Below are 21,345 nucleotides of genomic sequence, written 5' to 3' on the forward strand. Positions count from 1 at the left end.
GTTTCTCCTATGTACACACTCTGACATTCTTTACATTTTACTTCGTAGATAATCCCTTCCTCTTCTTCTTCTCTGTTTTCCTTTTTCTTGTTAGCATTCCTCGCTATTCCTAAGATGCTTCTCCCTCCCTTCCTGTAAGTTTTAATTCCCGCTTTCCTAAGCACTTTGCATATCTTTTCTGTGGTCTTCCCCATACTCCTTATTCCAAACCTTCTCTCCTCTTTTTCTTTCTCTTCCAATTCTCCCCTGCCCGTTTTCTTACTTTTTCTGTTTATGTCCAGTCTATCCTGCTTCTCATAGCCATTCTTTTCCAGCTGTTTCCATAGGCTATTTATTTTGCCTTCTTTTTCACATTCTTTCATGCATATTTTCTTGATTCTGTCCTCCATATTCTTTATAAAATTTATTTTTGTCGCCTCACTTACATCACTTCTTTTGTGGCAGAATACTCCTGCTGCACACTTCTTCTGATGCCAAGCGGTTTCAATTTCTTGTCCTCTTTTCCTTTTCATCAATATATCTAGATAGCTTAACTTGTCTTCTTCTTCTATTTCAAGTTCCAATAATATCCCTCTTTCTTCATCTTGAATTTCTTTGGCAAAAATGTCAAGCTGCCTCTTCGTTCCCTTCCATATGCCAAAACAGTCGTCCACATATCTGCAAAACAGAATCATTTTGTCACCTCCCTTTTCTATCACTTTCTTTTCCCATTCATTCATAACCAATTCAGCCAATGCTGGGCTTAGACTGGAACCTATATTTAGTCCTTCACTCATTAACATTATTTTATCTCCCATTATACTGTAACCGTTATTCCAAATGGTTTCCAGCGCCTTCACTACCCTTTCACTATCCCATTCTCCTATAATTTCTTGTCCCATTCTCTTTTTAATAATGTCCAAAACGTGTCCCCTCTTGATGCTCGGGAACATACTTTTCACGTCTAAGCTAAACATTGTCGTCTTCATCTCATTTAACTTAAGTCCTTTTATGAGGTCTACTACTTGTTCACTGTTCTTAACTGCTCTGCTTTCTTGCTGTGTTACTAACACGTCAATAACTTTCTTTAATTTCTTTTCTAAGGGTTCCAAAATATTGTTTCTGCAGTTCATTACTGGTCTTAACTTTATCTCCTCTTTGTGTATCTTTGGAAAGCCTTTCAAACTTGGTAGTCTTCCTGTCTCCTTTATGCATTTCTTGAAACCACTCCTCCTACAGTCTTTTATGATTCTTTCTTTTATAGTTTGTTCTTCACTTGTTCCACAAATCTCCTCATATCCATTTTCTTTTAGGTCTTCAAACTTCCTCTCGTACCATTCTCTTTCCATCACCACAATTGCTCCTCCTTTATCTGCCTGCTCTATCACCACATCATTTCTTGTTTTGATTTTCTTCATCCCTTCCCTTTCTTTTTGACTCAAATTATCTACTTTTCCTTGTTTTCCCATTTCTTTCTTCAGTATGGCTGCTGTTCTTCTTCTAATCTTGTCTCTTTCTGGTTCTTCTTTTATATGGAGCACTGCTTCTTCAATGTCATATATAACTTCCTCATAATCTACATTTCTTTCTTTAACTTTGAAACCTCTGCCTAGTTTTAAAAAAGCTTCCTCTTCTTTTGTTAGGTCTACATTCCCTATCACCACAACTCTTCTTCTGGTATCCTCTTCTTCTTCCTCTTCTCCTCTTTCTTCTTTCCATCCTAGTCCCTCTCCTTTCCTCTTCAATTTTATTTTTATTTTCTCTCTAAATTTCTCCTGCCAGATTTTCATTTCATGAAATGTATATTCTCTCGTAAAAATGGTGAGACCATCTTCAATAGCTTTTTCAATTCTTGTCAGGTTCTCCTTTATTATCTTTATCTCCTTTCTTCTTGCCCTTATTTCATTCCATATCAGTTCTTTTTCCATTTTCTGAACCAATATCCTCCATCTCCTGGTGTTGCAAACCACTCCCTTCTTACTTATTTTTAATCCTTTAGGCGCTGTGCCTCTCTCCAAACATTTTCTCAGAAACTTCTCTTGTTCGTCTTTGTGTATTTCTTTCCTCTTCAAGTCTTTCCAGTTGTTAATTTTCCTCATCAGCCTTGGAAAATGTCCAATTATAACACCATTAAGCCTTGTTTCCATGATTATGAAAAACTAAATATGCTGACCAAGGCAGTAATTTATTTTATTAAAAACATAAACTAACGTAACGTTTCAACCTTCTAGCAAGGTCTTCTTCAGACTCTGTATCAAGTACAAAAGTAACCAGATACAACAAAAGGGCAATATATATACACAAACATTACTCCCTCCAGACTATTTAGAAAGTTGTTTGGAACTTTCTAGCAGATGACTTTCACTTCCCAACTTTACTTTCACCTAAAAGGCTAAACACAATTACTTCCATAGAATGTGGTTGGACTTTTTAATCTCACGCTCTTTTCCCTTCATTTTTCTTCCTTCTCCTCTCCTCTTTTTCTCTTGTCCTTTCCACTTTTTCCAACATCTTCTTCCATTCTTTGTTTAACTTCAGTCCCCCATTCCAGTTCATAGTGTCTTCTTCACCTTTCTTCTCTATTTCCTTGGCTTCCTTCCATTTTCTAACTAGCATTCTCTTCTCCCTTCCTATCTGCTTAGCCTCATCCCACTCTATGTCATGTCCTGTTTCTCTCGTGTGTTTAAATATTGCATTTCTCTCTCTCTTAAGTCGTACATCATCCCTATGTTGTTTCAACCTGTCTTTCAGCCTTTTTTTCGTTTCTCCTATGTACACACTCTGACATTCTTTACATTTTACTTCGTAGATAATCCCTTCCTCTTCTTCTTCTCTGTTTTCCTTTTTCTTGTTAGCATTCCTCGCTATTCCTAAGATGCTTCTCCCTCCCTTCCTGTAAGTTTTAATTCCGAAGAGGAAGGGATTATCTACGAAGTAAAATGTAAAGAATGTCAGAGTGTGTACATAGGAGAAACGAAAAAAAGGCTGAAAGACAGGTTGAAACAACATAGGGATGATGTACGACTTAAGAGAGAGAGAAATGCAATATTTAAACACACGAGAGAAACAGGACATGACATAGAGTGGGATGAGGCTAAGCAGATAGGAAGGGAGAAGAGAATGCTAGTTAGAAAATGGAAGGAAGCCAAGGAAATAGAGAAGAAAGGTGAAGAAGACACTATGAACTGGAATGGGGGACTGAAGTTAAACAAAGAATGGAAGAAGATGTTGGAAAAAGTGGAAAGGACAAGAGAAAAAGAGGAGAGGAGAAGGAAGAAAAATGAAGGGAAAAGAGCGTGAGATTAAAAAGTCCAACCACATTCTATGGAAGTAATTGTGTTTAGCCTTTTAGGTGAAAGTAAAGTTGGGAAGTGAAAGTCATCTGCTAGAAAGTTCCAAACAACTTTCTAAATAGTCTGGAGGGAGTAATGTTTGTGTATATATATTGCCCTTTTGTTGTATCTGGTTACTTTTGTACTTGATACAGAGTCTGAAGAAGACCTTGCTAGAAGGTTGAAACGTTACGTTAGTTTATGTTTTTAATAAAATAAATTACTGCCTTGGTCAGCATATTTAGTTTTTCATAATCATGGAAACAAGGCTTAATGGTGTTATAATTGGACATTTTCCAAGGCTGATGAGGAAAATTAACAACTGGAAAGACTTGAAGAGGAAAGAAATACACAAAGACGAACAAGAGAAGTTTCTGAGAAAATGTTTGGAGAGAGGCACAGCGCCTAAAGGATTAAAAATAAGTAAGAAGGGAGTGGTTTGCAACACCAGGAGATGGAGGATATTGGTTCAGAAAATGGAAAAAGAACTGATATGGAATGAAATAAGGGCAAGAAGAAAGGAGATAAAGATAATAAAGGAGAACCTGACAAGAATTGAAAAAGCTATTGAAGATGGTCTCACCATTTTTACGAGAGAATATACATTTCATGAAATGAAAATCTGGCAGGAGAAATTTAGAGAGAAAATAAAAATAAAATTGAAGAGGAAAGGAGAGGGACTAGGATGGAAAGAAGAAAGAGGAGAAGAGGAAGAAGAAGAGGATACCAGAAGAAGAGTTGTGGTGATAGGGAATGTAGACCTAACAAAAGAAGAGGAAGCTTTTTTAAAACTAGGCAGAGGTTTCAAAGTTAAAGAAAGAAATGTAGATTATGAGGAAGTTATATATGACATTGAAGAAGCAGTGCTCCATATAAAAGAAGAACCAGAAAGAGACAAGATTAGAAGAAGAACAGCAGCCATACTGAAGAAAGAAATGGGAAAACAAGGAAAAGTAGATAATTTGAGTCAAAAAGAAAGGGAAGGGATGAAGAAAATCAAAACAAGAAATGATGTGGTGATAGAGCAGGCAGATAAAGGAGGAGCAATTGTGGTGATGGAAAGAGAATGGTACGAGAGGAAGTTTGAAGACCTAAAAGAAAATGGATATGAGGAGATTTGTGGAACAAGTGAAGAACAAACTATAAAAGAAAGAATCATAAAAGACTGTAGGAGGAGTGGTTTCAAGAAATGCATAAAGGAGACAGGAAGACTACCAAGTTTGAAAGGCTTTCCAAAGATACACAAAGAGGAGATAAAGTTAAGACCAGTAATGAACTGCAGAAACAATATTTTGGAACCCTTAGAAAAGAAATTAAAGAAAGTTATTGACGTGTTAGTAACACAGCAAGAAAGCAGAGCAGTTAAGAACAGTGAACAAGTAGTAGACCTCATAAAAGGACTTAAGTTAAATGAGATGAAGACGACAATGTTTAGCTTAGACGTGAAAAGTATGTTCCCGAGCATCAAGAGGGGACACGTTTTGGACATTATTAAAAAGAGAATGGGACAAGAAATTATAGGAGAATGGGATAGTGAAAGGGTAGTGAAGGCGCTGGAAACCATTTGGAATAACGGTTACAGTATAATGGGAGATAAAATAATGTTAATGAGTGAAGGACTAAATATAGGTTCCAGTCTAAGCCCAGCATTGGCTGAATTGGTTATGAATGAATGGGAAAAGAAAGTGATAGAAAAGGGAGGTGACAAAATGATTCTGTTTTGCAGATATGTGGACGACTGTTTTGGCATATGGAAGGGAACGAAGAGGCAGCTTGACATTTTTGCCAAAGAAATTCAAGATGAAGAAAGAGGGATATTATTGGAACTTGAAATAGAAGAAGAAGACAAGTTAAGCTATCTAGATATATTGATGAAAAGGAAAAGAGGACAAGAAATTGAAACCGCTTGGCATCAGAAGAAGTGTGCAGCAGGAGTATTCTGCCACAAAAGAAGTGATGTAAGTGAGGCGACAAAAATAAATTTTATAAAGAATATGGAGGACAGAATCAAGAAAATATGCATGAAAGAATGTGAAAAAGAAGGCAAAATAAATAGCCTATGGAAACAGCTGGAAAAGAATGGCTATGAGAAGCAGGATAGACTGGACATAAACAGAAAAAGTAAGAAAACGGGCAGGGGAGAATTGGAAGAGAAAGAAAAAGAGGAGAGAAGGTTTGGAATAAGGAGTATGGGGAAGACCACAGAAAAGATATGCAAAGTGCTTAGGAAAGCGGGAATTAAAACTTACAGGAAGGGAGGGAGAAGCATCTTAGGAATAGCGAGGAATGCTAACAAGAAAAAGGAAAACAGAGAAGAAGAAGAGGAAGGGATTATCTACGAAGTAAAATGTAAAGAATGTCAGAGTGTGTACATAGGAGAAACGAAAAAAAGGCTGAAAGACAGGTTGAAACAACATAGGGATGATGTACGACTTAAGAGAGAGAGAAATGCAATATTTAAACACACGAGAGAAACAGGACATGACATAGAGTGGGATGAGGCTAAGCAGATAGGAAGGGAGAAGAGAATGCTAGTTAGAAAATGGAAGGAAGCCAAGGAAATAGAGAAGAAAGGTGAAGAAGACACTATGAACTGGAATGGGGGACTGAAGTTAAACAAAGAATGGAAGAAGATGTTGGAAAAAGTGGAAAGGACAAGAGAAAAAGAGGAGAGGAGAAGGAAGAAAAATGAAGGGAAAAGAGCGTGAGATTAAAAAGTCCAACCACATTCTATGGAAGTAATTGTGTTTAGCCTTTTAGGTGAAAGTAAAGTTGGGAAGTGAAAGTCATCTGCTAGAAAGTTCCAAACAACTTTCTAAATAGTCTGGAGGGAGTAATGTTTGTGTATATATATTGCCCTTTTGTTGTATCTGGTTACTTTTGTACTTGATACAGAGTCTGAAGAAGACCTTGCTAGAAGGTTGAAACGTTACGTTAGTTTATGTTTTTAATAAAATAAATTACTGCCTTGGTCAGCATATTTAGTTTTTCATAATCATGGAAACAAGGCTTAATGGTGTTATAATCTAATTTATACTTGACTATCTCATTAACTGTACACTGAAATGCCCCAGGCCGGTAAAGGCTCAGAATATTCCAGGTGCTAATTTAATATTTTTCTTATTCCTAACGTAGATCCTATCCTTAGTCCAGGGACCTCCCAAAGTAGTCCCCACCCGGAGATCCGAACGGGGGACTATTTTACCTCCGGAATATTTTACCTTGGGAACATCCATAGCCTTATATTGCTGATTCTTGACATAGCTTTTTACAGTGCAGAGTTGTCAGCTCTACGCCTAACCCCCAATATGAATGGAGGAACTACTACACAAGACAAACAAACTTCGGAAAATTAGACAAAAAAATTAGAGCAGATCCATCGTGGTCTGTCGAGGCGAGACCGAGACTGATAGTGACACAGGCATCTATAAAGAATCGAGACCGAGACATACTTCCGAGACAGGATGTTGTTACATTACGATATTAGAGCGACATTTTGAACTCGAAAGAAACCAGTGAACGAGAGTGCCGGACTGGGAGCCCAATGAGACGGTGGAATTTAATTGGTAAGGCGGCCATGAGAAAAATATCAATAGCTCCCTACAAAGAAAGTTAACGGTTCAGGTTACACTGGAGTACAATAAGCCGTTAGAAATAACGAACGATATGGGAGATACAAGTCGACAAAATATCATCATACAGTTAGCCATTAACTTTTCGACTTATTGAGAACTTTTCTTATATTATGAATTCATGGAGAAGCTATTAGATCGTAAGAGTTAAATTAACTGTAATTCATAATTGTAACCAAATTAATTATACAAAGTATGTTTCTCGTGTCTTTTAGAACTCAAGAACTCTGTCTAAAAATATGTAGAATGGTATGAACTTTCTAGCTTTTCTTGATGCTTGTAACCAATAAAAAAATATTATTCTGTCTCGCCATCTGTGGTCAAGAAATACAAGCTTAATATATTTAGAGCGTAATTTCATTGTAGTCATGTGAAATTTACATGTATTAGTTGGATATAATTCCACAACCTAGGCTACTGTTGCAAAAGTACTACATTCTGATTACTGAGTCCTCCACCTTTCTGGCGCCTTTTGGTAAGAGGGCGTAACAGGACCTTCCCGGTGGGCCAGTCCGACTCTGCATTCGGGTATTTTCGTGTATGTTCGGTTTTGTTGGTCACGGCTGCCCTTCTTCCTCATTGCATTCTTTCTCTGCTTCTTTTTCTTGCTCTTCCATCTTCTGTTCTCTACCTCTCTTTATCATCTGTTTTTTCCATCTATCTCCTCCCTCTGTTCGTTTGTCCTTCTTCCTCTATTCCTCTACCTCTTTTTTTCACTTTCTCTTATTTAGCTTCTGTTTCATTCTTTCTCTTTCCTTTTATTTCACTTCTCTCGTTTATCTTTCTGCTTGTTGGGGTGATTCTTGCTAAATTGTTCATCAATTCCCCCCCCCCAGAAGAATTGTTCATCATAACACCTCCCTCACACACACACACAAATATAATTTGGATAAACATGCAGTAATTGATTTTTGTTTGAATGTTGATAATTTCATTTTTTTAAAATTAAATTTTCGAAATACGTAAGCTTTAGGTAACTATATCTGACAGAGTATTTTACAATTATCCAGTCAGTCGTAGCACAGCACAAGCGAAACAAATCGTGCCTGTAATCATCCAACACTAAAAGTGAAGTCCGCATGTCGGAATTTCCTATCAGACTCGGAACCACCACAAATACCAGAGAGGTTACCACTGGCCAAAATGCCAACAATTGAATCAACATTATTCTTAACAGTTTCTCTGCTTGATTAGTGCGAAATCCACGACCCCCGCCCACATTTCCAAACCGATTCTAATGGCATAAGAGGTGGTGGTTCATTTGAACCCAATTGCCGCGATCACCCACTGGTACGAAGAAATACTAATAACCGTAAGTAAAAATCAATAACAAGTCAATCAAACGAAACGATCCGCCCATTTTTGTGGGAAGATATATAGAATTGGTAGCTAAACTATAAAATGTTGTCCTCCCCCCGAAAATTCCCATGACGCAGGCGCGTCATGAATCCCTCCTGTGGGCACCCCTGCTACGCAGTAAGGCAGGTTAGTGCTTTTTTCAACGCTGCTGTCACCAGAGGCCAAGTCATCCATAGAGCCAGATAGCCCAGTGGCGTATACTGAGTCCAAGGTCTGGGCTATCTCACTATGGCACATTGTCCTAGGCTATGAATAGAAATAAGTTTACCAACTCCTAAGAAATCAGGTTTCCAACTCACAATCAAGCAGACAAACTGTTAAGCATAATGTTTATTCAGTACACTAATAATGGCAGTGAGCCTGAGCAGGATGCCAACTCATAAGAAATCAGGATGCCAACTCATAGGAAATCAGGTTGCCAACTCATAGGAAATCAGGTTGCCAACTCATAGGAAATCAGGTTGCCAACTCATAGGAATTCAGGTTGTCAACTCACAGGAATTCAGGTTGCCAACTCATAGGAAATCAGGTTGCCAACTCATAGGAAATCAGGTTGCCAACTCATAGGAAATCAGGTTGCCAACTCATAGGAATTCAGGTTGCCAACTCATAGGAAATCAGGTTGCCAACTCATAGGAAATCAGGTTGCCAACTCACAAGAAATCAGGTTGCCAACTCCAGAATCGCCGTCATCATCTCACTGATATGACTAATTTTATTTACAATTTCTGATAGATCTTCCTCCTGTATTTTATTCTCTAGACTTCAGGCTTCGCAGATAGCCTAGCTAGTCTAGAATATACTCTCCTGAGATAGCCTTTTTTAATTGACGTCACAGCCGAACTCGGTGGCGGATTGGTAAGCGTAAAATGCTACGAACCCAGAGGTCAAATGTATCTTTGTGTGTGTCTCATCATCCATTTCATCAGTTCTGCATTCATCCTCATCGTCGCGTTTAACGCAATAGATAGAAGAGCAATGTAAAATAACCTAATTAGAAAGATATTTATTTGTCATCCATTGTTTCAAATATCTTTGGGGAAAGGTGGATTTAGGCATCGAAGGAAGATCATCACAATATTGTCCTGTTATGTTAATTGCTGATAGTTTCAGGGAACGTTCTTAAATATATATACGCTGAACTTTTGTATTGAAGTACAACTATTGGTCTGTAGAAGTTGTCTTCGGTTCTTGTAGCAAAATATATTCTGTGCGTTCATTGTTTATTTGATGGAGGGGCACTGCCCTAGCTGTCCCCACGTAGCATGGCTCTGAGTATTCGAATCCTTAGATAAAAGTTCGATAGTGAATGTACAGGGTGGCCACGAATTCAGGGGCATCTTTTGATGATCAATTGCGTTTAACAATGAGAACATATTTATAATATTGGCAACTTTTTATTTTCTGAAGATAGTAAGCTAGACATCACAATGACAATCTTATCTGTTTTCCACATAATTATCAATTTGAGCTTCATTTAAATCAATGGAGGCGTAATTGGCTTTCCTTCTATCTGCTCGTAGCTTACCAGATTTTGAAGGTTTAAAAACACTTCCGGTTGCATCAAATACCTTGTTGATTCTTGAGGTAGTGTCATTTTTAAGTGCTAGAGGTCCACATTCCTGCAGCATTCGTCGCTGATTCAGCTACACGTTATTGGTAATGGAAAATACACATTTGACACGTTGCTGAATACTTAGGCGACTTACTGCTATTCTAAACAACTCTTCCGTTATGTCAGTTAGATTTTACGTACGTGTAAAGAAATATAAAAAGGAAAGAAAAATACTAGCTGTATTCATACAAAAGTTGCCCCTTTAATTCCTGGCCACCCTGTATTTAGGAGTCCACTCTTTGCGTGTGATTCTCTCCTATGGAGCTTCCAGACACAACTTCTTGCATCGATTTGCTCTTGTCCTTCTGGCACAACGATGCAGAGCAGGCTTCTCCATAGGTAGCTGTTCACTTGAATGTGCGTGAGCAATAACACGCAGGAGAAGTTGCTCATAGCAAGTGCATTGTTTCCCATTGTTGTGGACATTGTTCTTGTACAAGCGTCCTCTCTGAATTTTGCAGAACTCCCCTGCATACTACAAAGCTAAATGTCCATGCCCTCACTTGACTGTCCAGTTGGTAGCTTTTCTGCAATGTTCCTTTCTCTTCTCCTTCCATTCTTCCATGTAACAATGTTATTCTGTTTTGTTCTCCTTCGGTGGAGAGTTTCCTGACTTGAAAAAAAAATGAGATTGCTATCTCCTGGCAACAGAACTGGAAGCGGAGGAAAAAAGTTGTGCGTAAGCGCTTCCAACGCAGGTTTGTACGCGTTGCGTCTTCGTCTGCAGAGATCTTCCACAATATCCGGTAGTGCAAGTCTTGGGCACAACGCGTAGGAGCTGCAGTGGATACCACAACGTGATCAAAGACTTTTTTTTTTTATCTTTTGCAGGCACACTGAAAGCAATTTCCCTCTCGCCCCCATCAATCCGTACCTCCCCCGATAAACCAGGATGCTATTTCACCCTCCAAACCTAAACGCCAACGCCAAACAAAATCCTGCTCTTTCTCCCCCTTGCAAAAAAGAAAAAAAAGGTAGACATAGCAAGTATCAATGCCTGCGACCGAGCACAATGCTCCATCTATTTGGAACTCATAGAATATTCAATATATATAAGGATTCCTAAACTCGTTTCGATAGACCTACCTTCCTCCTCTTTCCCCATCGCCACCCCCTTGGCCCCCTTTGTGGATTTCCTGGCCTGGAACACAAAAACTTAGCACGAGCCACGGCTTCAAAACCAGTTTCTACTTTGCGGCCCTCTCCGTCCAGCTTGTATACCTTCCCCGAAGCAGCAGACATAGAGTAGTTATATGTCTATTTCGTTGTTGGTCTCCTCTCCCCCTCCCCCTTCACCCCTCCCTTGCTGTTCCACATACGAGGACGACCACCACCCAACCTCCCCTAAAGCCCCACACACCCTCCCTTTTTCCCCAACAAGGTTTTTCACTACCTTTTCTCGCTCCACATGTGGAACGGTACCTCCCCAATAGAAAAGGAACGGGAAGGGAAAAAAAATTGTGCCATCTGGATTTTGTCCCACCGGAGTCACTAGTAGAATAATTTACGACGGGGTGAATAAATGGCTTAATTAGATGTGATAGCGCTTTATATTGCCATCGAGGCTTTTGCGGGGTATTGGTATCCCCCCTCCCCCAGAGGACAACCGTACGTCTCGGTGAAGGATGAACGGTCGGGAATAAATCCCGACTTGTCCTCTTTTCCTATGTCTTCGGGCATCCTCATACCTGGCAGGACATAACAGAAAGATTTCCCTCTTTTTCCTATACCTAGGTAACAGCGATACCAACCTTCGCACAATTCTCCTGTTCATAGTAAAATTTAAACCTTGGTGTAGCGTCCGGTGTTCAGCCAAAAGTGAAGAGTCCCTAAGAATAGTCCCTCCCAACTTCCGAACATATAAGTGTTGTTTTTCATTTAATTTGTATTTGTCCTATTTTTTTATTCGCATGTCTCCTTTCATTTCATATTTTCAATCTTGTTACTCATTGTTCCATTAGTTAAAAATTATCCTTATTTTCCGTGCGTACCAATCTAATTTTAGTTCTTTTTCACTTTTTTGCTACTTCCTCTCGTTCTTATTGTCCATAGATCAGCTTATATTTTCCCTTTTCAAGTTCACGGTTCCCATTTTTAATCTCATAGTTGCTATCTTTAAGCTCACGATATTCGTCTTTAAGCTCATGCCGACCATCTTTAAGCTCACGGAGTCCTCTTCAAGCTCATGCTGACAGTCTTTAAGTTCACGGAGTCCTCTTTAAGTTCATGCTGATCGTCTTTAAGCTCATGGTGAACCCCTTTAAGCTCACGGAGCCCTCTTTAAGCTCATGATGACCGTCTTTAAACTCACGGAGTCAGTCTTTAAGCTCATGCTGCCCGTCTTGAAGCTCACGGAGTCCACTTTAAGCTCATGCTGACCGTCTTTAAACTCACGGAGTCCGCTTGAAGCTCATGCTGACCGTCTTGAAGCTCAATGAGCCCTCTTTAAGCTCGTGCTGGCCGTCTTTAAACTCACGGAGTCAGTCTTTAAGCTCATGCTGACCGTCTTTAAACTTACGGAGCTCGTCTTTAAGCTCATGGTGAACGCCTTGAAGCTCACGGAGCCCTCTTTAAGCTCATGCTGACCGCCCTTGAGCTCATAGAGGCTGACCGTATTTAAGCTCACGGAGCCTGTATTTAAGTCACGGTGACTGTATTTAAGCTCACGAAACCTGCATTTATGTTCATGGGGACGATATTTAATCTCACGGAGCCTATATTTAAGTTCATGGTGACGGTATTGAAACTCACGGAGTCCTTATATTAGATCCTCCTTGTGTGCACTTTTCCCTTTCAGTTCCTACTTTCTACCATAAATAATAGTAATACTTTATTCTGAAAGGTTTCTGTTTCTAAAGACACGATAAATGTTATTAATATCAATAATGGTGAAGAATTTAGTCTTTCAGTTGTAATCACCTTCAAATTTCGGTGCAAATATGAGCTGCCGTCTTCGATAGTCGTGGTGAACGATCTTTCCACCAAAGCCCGTAGGCCACGATGTGCGTACATCATTTCATTTGTCTTTTCACTTCATCACCGTGCACTCTCCTCGTCGCAATCAATTAAAGCAACGTTAAATAATCACCCTGTAGCAAAATATATTTTACACGTGATATTTGCGCTCTTTTATTCCCGTTAGGTTGGCAACACTAGCAGGTGCTTTCGCTGCAATGCATATACGAATAGTTCCGTTTCTTTCTTCGGCATTGACCCTACCTCTCTCGCTCTTCCGCCTTCCCTCCCTCTCCCCCAGAGAGCCCCTAACGTTTCCAAATAAAAACTTCCCGTTTCTCTCCGTCACACTATTGTAACGATACAGACAGTCGGCAGACAGCGCTTGTATATCCTTAAATTACTGGAGCAGTTTTCCTGTTGTGCCGATGAAATTTATAATGTCACCCCCCTTCCCCCTACCTCTCGTATATCACGGTAAAAAGAAAGTGCAAGGCAGAAGTTACAAAAAAAAAAAAAGGGAGCAGTTTCGTTCTTGGTTTGTGCGCGGTACAAGAAAAGCCCTTCCCCGTACATTCAGAACGCTTTTCGCCCCTCTTGGACGACGCGCATTGTTTTCGGTCGCATTAATGTATCAATCCGCATAAAAGGGCGGCAAAAATAGGGAGGAACCTCCGTCACGAAGCATAAATTTCCGGGTTTTTTCGGGAACTAATTTATGGCGCTCCGATGAATTAGCGCGTAAACACTAGTCTGTGGGATTTTGCATATTCTATTGTCGGAGGAAACTTGTGGGGTGAGAAAAGGAGGTGATTCCTTTTGCATACTGCTTGTAAGCAGCAACGCGTGCTCGGGATAAACTGTGCTAACATTACCTAGCAGGGGTCGGCGCATTTAACTGCCATTCAACAGCTTACACAAATAATGCTAAGTGCCGAGTGTAGCCTGGGAGGCCTTTCGAGGCATTGGTCTGCTGTCGTTGCGTATTTCCTACATATTAAGACGGTAACGAACCTTCAAGATCGCACTGTACGACTCAGAAAGAAGATTGAAAAGAAGTGACAAGAGGGATGTCAATGTGGTAGACCTGTATTATTTTCGTAACATCTCTGTTTGTATCGTACATGTGTGTAGTTTCTGGCGCGAATGTATCGTCTGGCGTTGGTCGACACGGGTCCTTATCTAGGGTTAACAAATGACAAACTTTAAAAAAAGAGGACATTTTTAGATTTCTCAAAAGATTTTACTGAAATGTTATGCTATATATTTCTGAATTCCGATATCATGAAACTCAAATCAAAGGAAGTCTCGCACATCCTCATCTATTGTTAGAAACTTATGTCGCAAATACTTTGAAATCAAAACCTAACGCCTCGCGGTGGTGACAACAGCCGCAAACGTCCAACAATTTATCTTTGTTGGAAGAAAAGTATCTTATCTTTGCGCTTACAGCTGAGTGTGTTGTATTTCCTTACTTGGAAATTGAACACGAAACAATATTACCAATTATTTACAAATCTAAAATTTTGTTACAAATCTTGAAGTTGAAGCAGTTGCCTAACTAACTAACTCTCTAGCCTTCTTAAACCCGAAGGTTCATGGCTGCAGAAACACAGGCCTTCCATCTGTCCCTAGCTTGAGCAAGATGTATATAATCTTTTCCATCCCTACCGATTTCCTTCAGGTCTATCTCAACGTTGTCCCTCCCTCTTCGTCTTGGTCTTCCTACAGGTCTCTTACCATCAGGTTTCTCAACAAGAATCCTGTAAACTCCTCTTTCCTCCCCCATTCGTGCCACATGGCCTGCCCACCTAAGTCTTCTTGATTTAATCACTCTAATAATATCTGGACATGAATACAAATTATGTAGTTCTAAATGATGTAACTTTCTCCACTAACCTGACTCCTCATCCCTTTCAGGCCCAAATATTTTCCTAAGGATCTTATTTTCAAATACTCTCAATTTATGTTCCTCTTTCAATATAAGGGACCAAGTTTCACACCAATATAATACTACAGGCAAAATTACTGTTTTGTATATTTTAACTTTTAGTTTTTTAGATATTAAACAAGAAGACAAAAGTTTATGAAGAGAGAAGTAACATGCATTTCCTGAATTAAGCCTGATTTTTATTTCCTCTTTAATATAATTTTCACTTGTTACTATTACTCCTAAGTACTTCAATTTGGAAACTGGTTCAAACGAGTTGTTATCAATAATTAGATTTTGATTATTACATAACACTTGGTTTCGGCCTGTAAGCATATATTTAGTTTTGTCTTTGTTAACTCCCAAACTTATCTCTTTAGCAGTTTCGAAAAATATTTTAGCGTTATTCTTAATTGTATTTATATCATCCAATAATATGTCTACATCATCTGCATATGCTAACAACTGAGTCATACCATCTAATTTTAGTCCTTCTTTAGTTTCTTTTACCTTCCTAACAGCATACTCTAAGGCAAAATTAATACACATTAATACCCACACGAATTTTACATTCTGTCTCACTGGTGCATACTTTTATCATATTAACAAGCTTCTTAGGTATTCCAAACTTGACTAATATATTATATAATTTATCTCTTTTAACCGAATCGTATGCTTTTTTGAAATCAATGAATAGCTGATGGACATTTTGATTATATTCCCACTTTTTTCAAGTGCCTATCTAATGTGAAAAATTTGGTCTGTAGTTGATCTGTTACGTTTAAATCCACATTGATAATCACCTATAATTTCATTAGCATATGGGGTTAGTCTTGTTAAAAGAATGTTAGATAATATTTTATATGTTGTTGAGAGTAGAGAAATTTCACTGTAATTATTGCAGTTCATTTTATCACCTTTTTTAAACACAGGAACAATTATGGATTCTTTCCACTGTTGAGGGATTTCTTCTTTATTCCATATTAAACAAATTAATTTATGAATTTGACATATTAATGAATTTCCACCATATTTAATTAACTCAGCTGGTATTAAATCTATGCCAGGTGCTTTGCTATTCTTTAGCCTTTTAATAGCATCTTTAACTTCAGTCAAGTTAGGTTCTGGAACTAAAGGTTCTGCTGTGTGCACTTCATTTACTTCTGATTTATCTCCTACATGAACATTTAAAAGGTCATTAAAGTAGTTCTTCCATTTATTTAGAATTTCGCTTGGGTCAGCTAGAAAATCACCGTCTTTATCTTTTATCAAGTTTACTTTAGGTTGCCACACCTTTCTAAATTCATTTACACCTTTATATAAATCTCTGATATTTTTAGTTTTGCTGTTTGTTTCAATTTCGTTAATTTTGCTTTTCAAGTAATCTCTTTTTTTACTTCTAATCGTGCGGTTTATTATAATTGCTTAGATTTTTATCATTAGATTTATTTAACCACCTAAGTCTAGCCTGATTTCTTATTTCTATTAAATTATGACATTCATTATCAAACCATGGCTTACTTTTTCTTGGTTTATGGTATCCTATACTTTATTTAGCTGCTGATTCTATTGCACTACGTATGTGCTCCCAATTCTTATTTACGTCTGTTTCATTTATATTTTCATCATCATTTAAATCCTGCAAAACATCGAATCTATGGGACACTTTAATTTGGTAATCTTTCTTAATTCTTTCATCAGTAAATTTTCCTGTATTAAATTTTAGAACTTTTAGATTTTGTTGCTTATGATTTATCACTGCAAGTCTTTCTCTTAATTTAGCAATTACTAAATAATGGTCACTGGCACAGTCAGCAGCTCTATGTGTACGAACGTCAGTTATACTAGTATGCCTTCTCTTATCAATGAGAATATGATCTATCTGATTATGAGTTTTACCATCTGGAGAAGACAGATATATTTATGGATATCTTTTTGTTTAAAGTGGTACTTTTCACAATTAAATTCTTTGAGGTTGCAAAAGTAATCAATCTTATACCATTATCATTACTTAATTCATGAAGACTTTCTTTACCAATCGTGGGGTTAAATGTCTCCTCTTTGCCAATCTGTGCATTACAGTCACCTAACAGAATTTTCATATCATACTGACAAAATTTATCAAGGACGTGTTCTAACTCTGCATAAAAATCATCTTTAGTGTTATCATCTTTATCTTCCGTTGGTGCATGTATGTTTATTAAAATAATTTTACACCACCTAACCTATAGCAGTTGTCTATACTCCAAAGAAAGAGGACATTTCCCCCATTTTCCTAAAATCTGCCCGGACCATTTTTAGGACCCGAAAAACACTATCCTTATCGCACAACGCGATTCCAATCTTGCGTTCTGAAGTCACCGCGGAATGCTTTATTGTTAGGTTAAATGCCTTCGCTGTTAGGTTAAGTTCTCTTAGCATAAATAATACATTTGCAGTGTATTTATGCTAAGAGAACCAAAAGTACCTAACCTAGCATTTAGCAACAACGAAGGCATTCCGCGTCTGACGTCAGAACGCAAGGAATATAGGAAGGCGATCAAGGTCGGTGATCATAACACATCCATCTTTGAAAATTACAGAATCCTGAGGAACCCAGTAAGTACGAAAATCAAAGCGCCGATTCGCGTCTGAACTACTAACATACGAGAGCAAACCTGATGTCCTCTGCAAAAAATTGAAAATGCTGGGAGTTGGGAAGCGGAGAGACCACGAACCCATTAATAAATTTCCACCGGAAGTATTGAACGATCACTTTTGTGATCTTCCGATCGTCGATGATAATGTGAAACACGAAACGATTCGTAACATTGAAACATGCTCCACAACTGCTCCAAAATTTTGTTTTTCTTATTTTTCGCCAGAACAAGTTAGGAAATTGTTACAGAAGATAAAGTCATCGGCCGTAGGAGTAGATGAAATTTCTATTCTCATGATTTAAAAAAAAATATCTACCACGTTCTTGCTCCTATCACTCATATTTTTAATTTTTCTTTAATTACCGGCGCATTTCCCTCGTCTTGGAAACTCGCCCTGGTACGCCCTATACCTAAAACAAACAACGTAATAAACGTCAACGATTACCGACCAATCAGCATCCTCCCAGCCTTGTCTAAAGCCATAGAGCATCTCGTTAGCGATCAAACCCGGGACTTTCTAACGCGAAATAATTTAATAGATCCTCTTCAGTCTGGCTTTCGAAGTAACCCCAGCACTTGCACAGCTCTTGTCAACGTAACCGATGACATGAGGCTAGCCATGGACAATAAACAACTTACGATTCTGGTACTTCTAGACTTTACAAAAGCTTTTCAAACCATTGATCATGAATTTCTACTCGCTAAATTATCATCGTTATTCAATTTTTCTGACTCCGCGGTTAATTGGTTCTGCTCCTATCTACAAGAACGTCAACAATGCGTCGTTGACCTACCTGTATGGAAAATCGTCGTGGAAAAACATTCCTTGTGGTGTCCCTCAAGGCACTGTACTCGGCCCCCTCTTATTTGCTCTGTATATAAACGACCTCCCGACGGTGCTTAAGAGGGAGGTGGAGTTTGGCGAAGGTCGCCGTGGAAAGTGCTTAAATTTAACATGGGCTTTTTTGCATTTTGTTAAATATAACGTTTTAGGACAAAAATTTGCCGGAAAACACACAGTAGATGTGAACTTACTTTATGAAACTTTGAGTACATGACACATTTATGAAATTTCAGTTCGATAAATGTGCACAAATTCCATTATTTTTTTTCAATTTCCCATAAGGAAATACGTAAATATGCACAGAATGGTAATACGATTTGTGGGTAGCACCAACGAAAATGGCCATTATGATGCATACTAACGTAATGCTCAATCCTTTTACGACTAAGCTGGGGAGGGCTTTTCTTTCAAAAGTCACTTGCACAGCCCAAAATGATTGTTTAAAAATGTCATGTATTATCGACGGCGAAAGATACGGCCGCTTCAGCCGAATTTCATTCATCATAGTTCGCCGCTTGGCCATTAGATGTCTCTGTTCGAATTGCCTCAGGCTGACGGTGAGAGCTAGTTCGCGCGGATGTTTGAATCCTCTGCACAGCTGGGTTCCGTCCCCTCGTCAGAAGGTCCCGTAGCTGTCACAGCTTGATTTATTGCCTCTTTCCCAGGCAAGAAAGCAGGAAGGCCATGAGTTTGTGTATGTTTGAGTGTAGAGAAGCAGAGCATATTTACCGTGAATTGGAACCAGTGACACAGTAACTTTATCTCGACCCCTACCGCGAAGGACGTATTTAGGGAATCCAGGTGTCCCAACCTTCCCCCGAAAGACTTACCAAGTACAAAAATTAAATAATGAAAATAATGAGATCACAAAATAACTTGAATTAAGTAATGAAAATAAGGTTGTTGTTTAATCGCAAATTGTTTATTTCCACAAAAATATTGGTAAGCAATACGACTTTGAATGACAGTACCAAAGAAGATTTATGCAAGAATTATTACTACTTATAATAACATGCAAAATATTACCAGGAATTTTACTTTCGTCAACTGAAAGTAACATCATTTTTTCATACTCAATAAATATTATATTCTTTATCTATTTGACATTAATTTCCTCGCCAGGGCAGTTTCTATTTTTTACAAATTTTGCCGACCTTAACTACGTGATGTAGTCACAAACTCATCCAAACTTCAACACATTGACCAATTTTCCCTACACAGGTATACATTCCATTATAGACTAGGTGTTGTGTCAACTAAGCAAGCTGATTGACAGGTTACTTCTGAAGTACGAAAATATCTTGCCAGCTGGGGGAGGGCAGCGTGCATACTTTCTGTCGCCTATGAGTCTGTTTCTTGATTTTCAAGGATTTACCTGGAAGAAAAGCCAGTTTCTGTAAAAGTTTCAGAGAACCATATTGCTGCCCAAACTTCGTTGGAGTAAGAAAAGGACTATAGAAGATGAATGTAGATTTTTCAAGTGAAATGCTTAGTTTTGTTGTGAAGTGAATACTGAAAAGCGTAGAAATTGTGTACCCTGATAAAGTAAATTCATTCAGAAGTATTTCTTTATAACGAAATAAATTTGCCATAATCTGTGGCGGAGTGGTTAGCACAACCCGTTGCGACACCAGAGGTTGCGGGTTCGAATCCTGGCCTGAGCATGGGTTTTCTTCATCAATTTCATCATATCATTACTCATCCTCATCGTCGCCATTAGGCAAACGTGGCAGAAAAGCAACGCTAATAAAAAAAATCAGAAATACAGTTGAGGAGAGGATTTATGACTTAGTCAATGAACAATTGAAAGCGAAAATTGTTCGTGTTGTTGCCTTTTCGCTCACAATATGCGAAATTACGGACGTCTGTGAGCTAGCTCGGTTAGCTCCCTTCATTCGTGGATGCGATTCTTATCTTGATATGACAGTAAAACTTCTTGAATGATTCCTCCCCGTGACACAAGAGTTGATATTTTGAAGGAAGTGGAGGCCATTTTGCAAATTACAGTCTTCCGTTATATTAAAACTTTTTAATAAAGTTATAATTTGTCCTTCCCAACTTATCAGGAATACCAGGAATATTTGTCCACAGTAAAAATACTACGTGATGAAGTTGGAAACAGGTTTCAAGACTTCAGAGGGTGCGAAGGGCAATAATCTCTGCTCCCTTTTCTTTTGATGATGCGTGTGCAAGTCCTGACTTCGAATGGAACTTATTTAATTGCAGTGCAACTCGTAAAGGTGGGCTATCCTTGATTTTTCTTATATCTCCAATAGCAATATCCTCGAATAAGCTATTTTGCTGTAGAAATTTTATTAATTTTGGTTGCACTTGCCTTGGTGAAAAGTTGTTTTCCATAATTAAGATTAATGAAACAGCCGAATGATCAAGAATGACTGACAAAACATTTGTTGTCTGCATTAAGAGTTTCATGCTAACAAAAAAACTTATTGCAGACTTTCGAGAAGCTTGTTAAAAAAAACAGTGAAATCTGTGCGAAACGAAACTATAATTGCAAACAAACAGTTACAATTGTAACCAATTTATACTCGAAAGTAACATGTAAAATACTATAACCATGAAAAAATATGGGGGGAGGTCTATATAATTTACATATCGATGCTGCAATAATAATCACTGGAATCCCCCCCTCGGCCCCATTGGGTCGAACCACTTAGTTCTGGATTTTAAGGTGTTGGGGTTCTAGATGTGTGGCCCGGATAGTTTTGACATTATCGTTATGCGGCCCTACTCACGAATTGAGTTTGACATTGCTGGTCTATAGGACCTGTTGAGGAGATATATGTGTGTGTGTGTGTGCGTCATAGAACATCACTACTTCCAAACAAACTTGATGTGGCTCTAACAGAAACATCTGTTTTTGGAGTGGAATGATTACGAAAAGGTTTACACTGGCCTCCCCGATGGTGCAGTGGTAGCGTCGTCGCCTTGTAATGAAGGGGTTCAAGGTTCGATACCCGGTGGAGGCACATAGTGGTTCGGATTCAACTTTAAACTGTAGGTCCATTCCCGCTTAGCCTTACTGTGCATAAAGTGGAC

Source organism: Lepisma saccharinum, chromosome 3 (assembly GCF_977018435.1).
Source record: "Lepisma saccharinum chromosome 3, izLepSacc3.1, whole genome shotgun sequence".
Classification (NCBI taxonomy): domain Eukaryota; kingdom Metazoa; phylum Arthropoda; class Insecta; order Zygentoma; family Lepismatidae; genus Lepisma; species Lepisma saccharinum.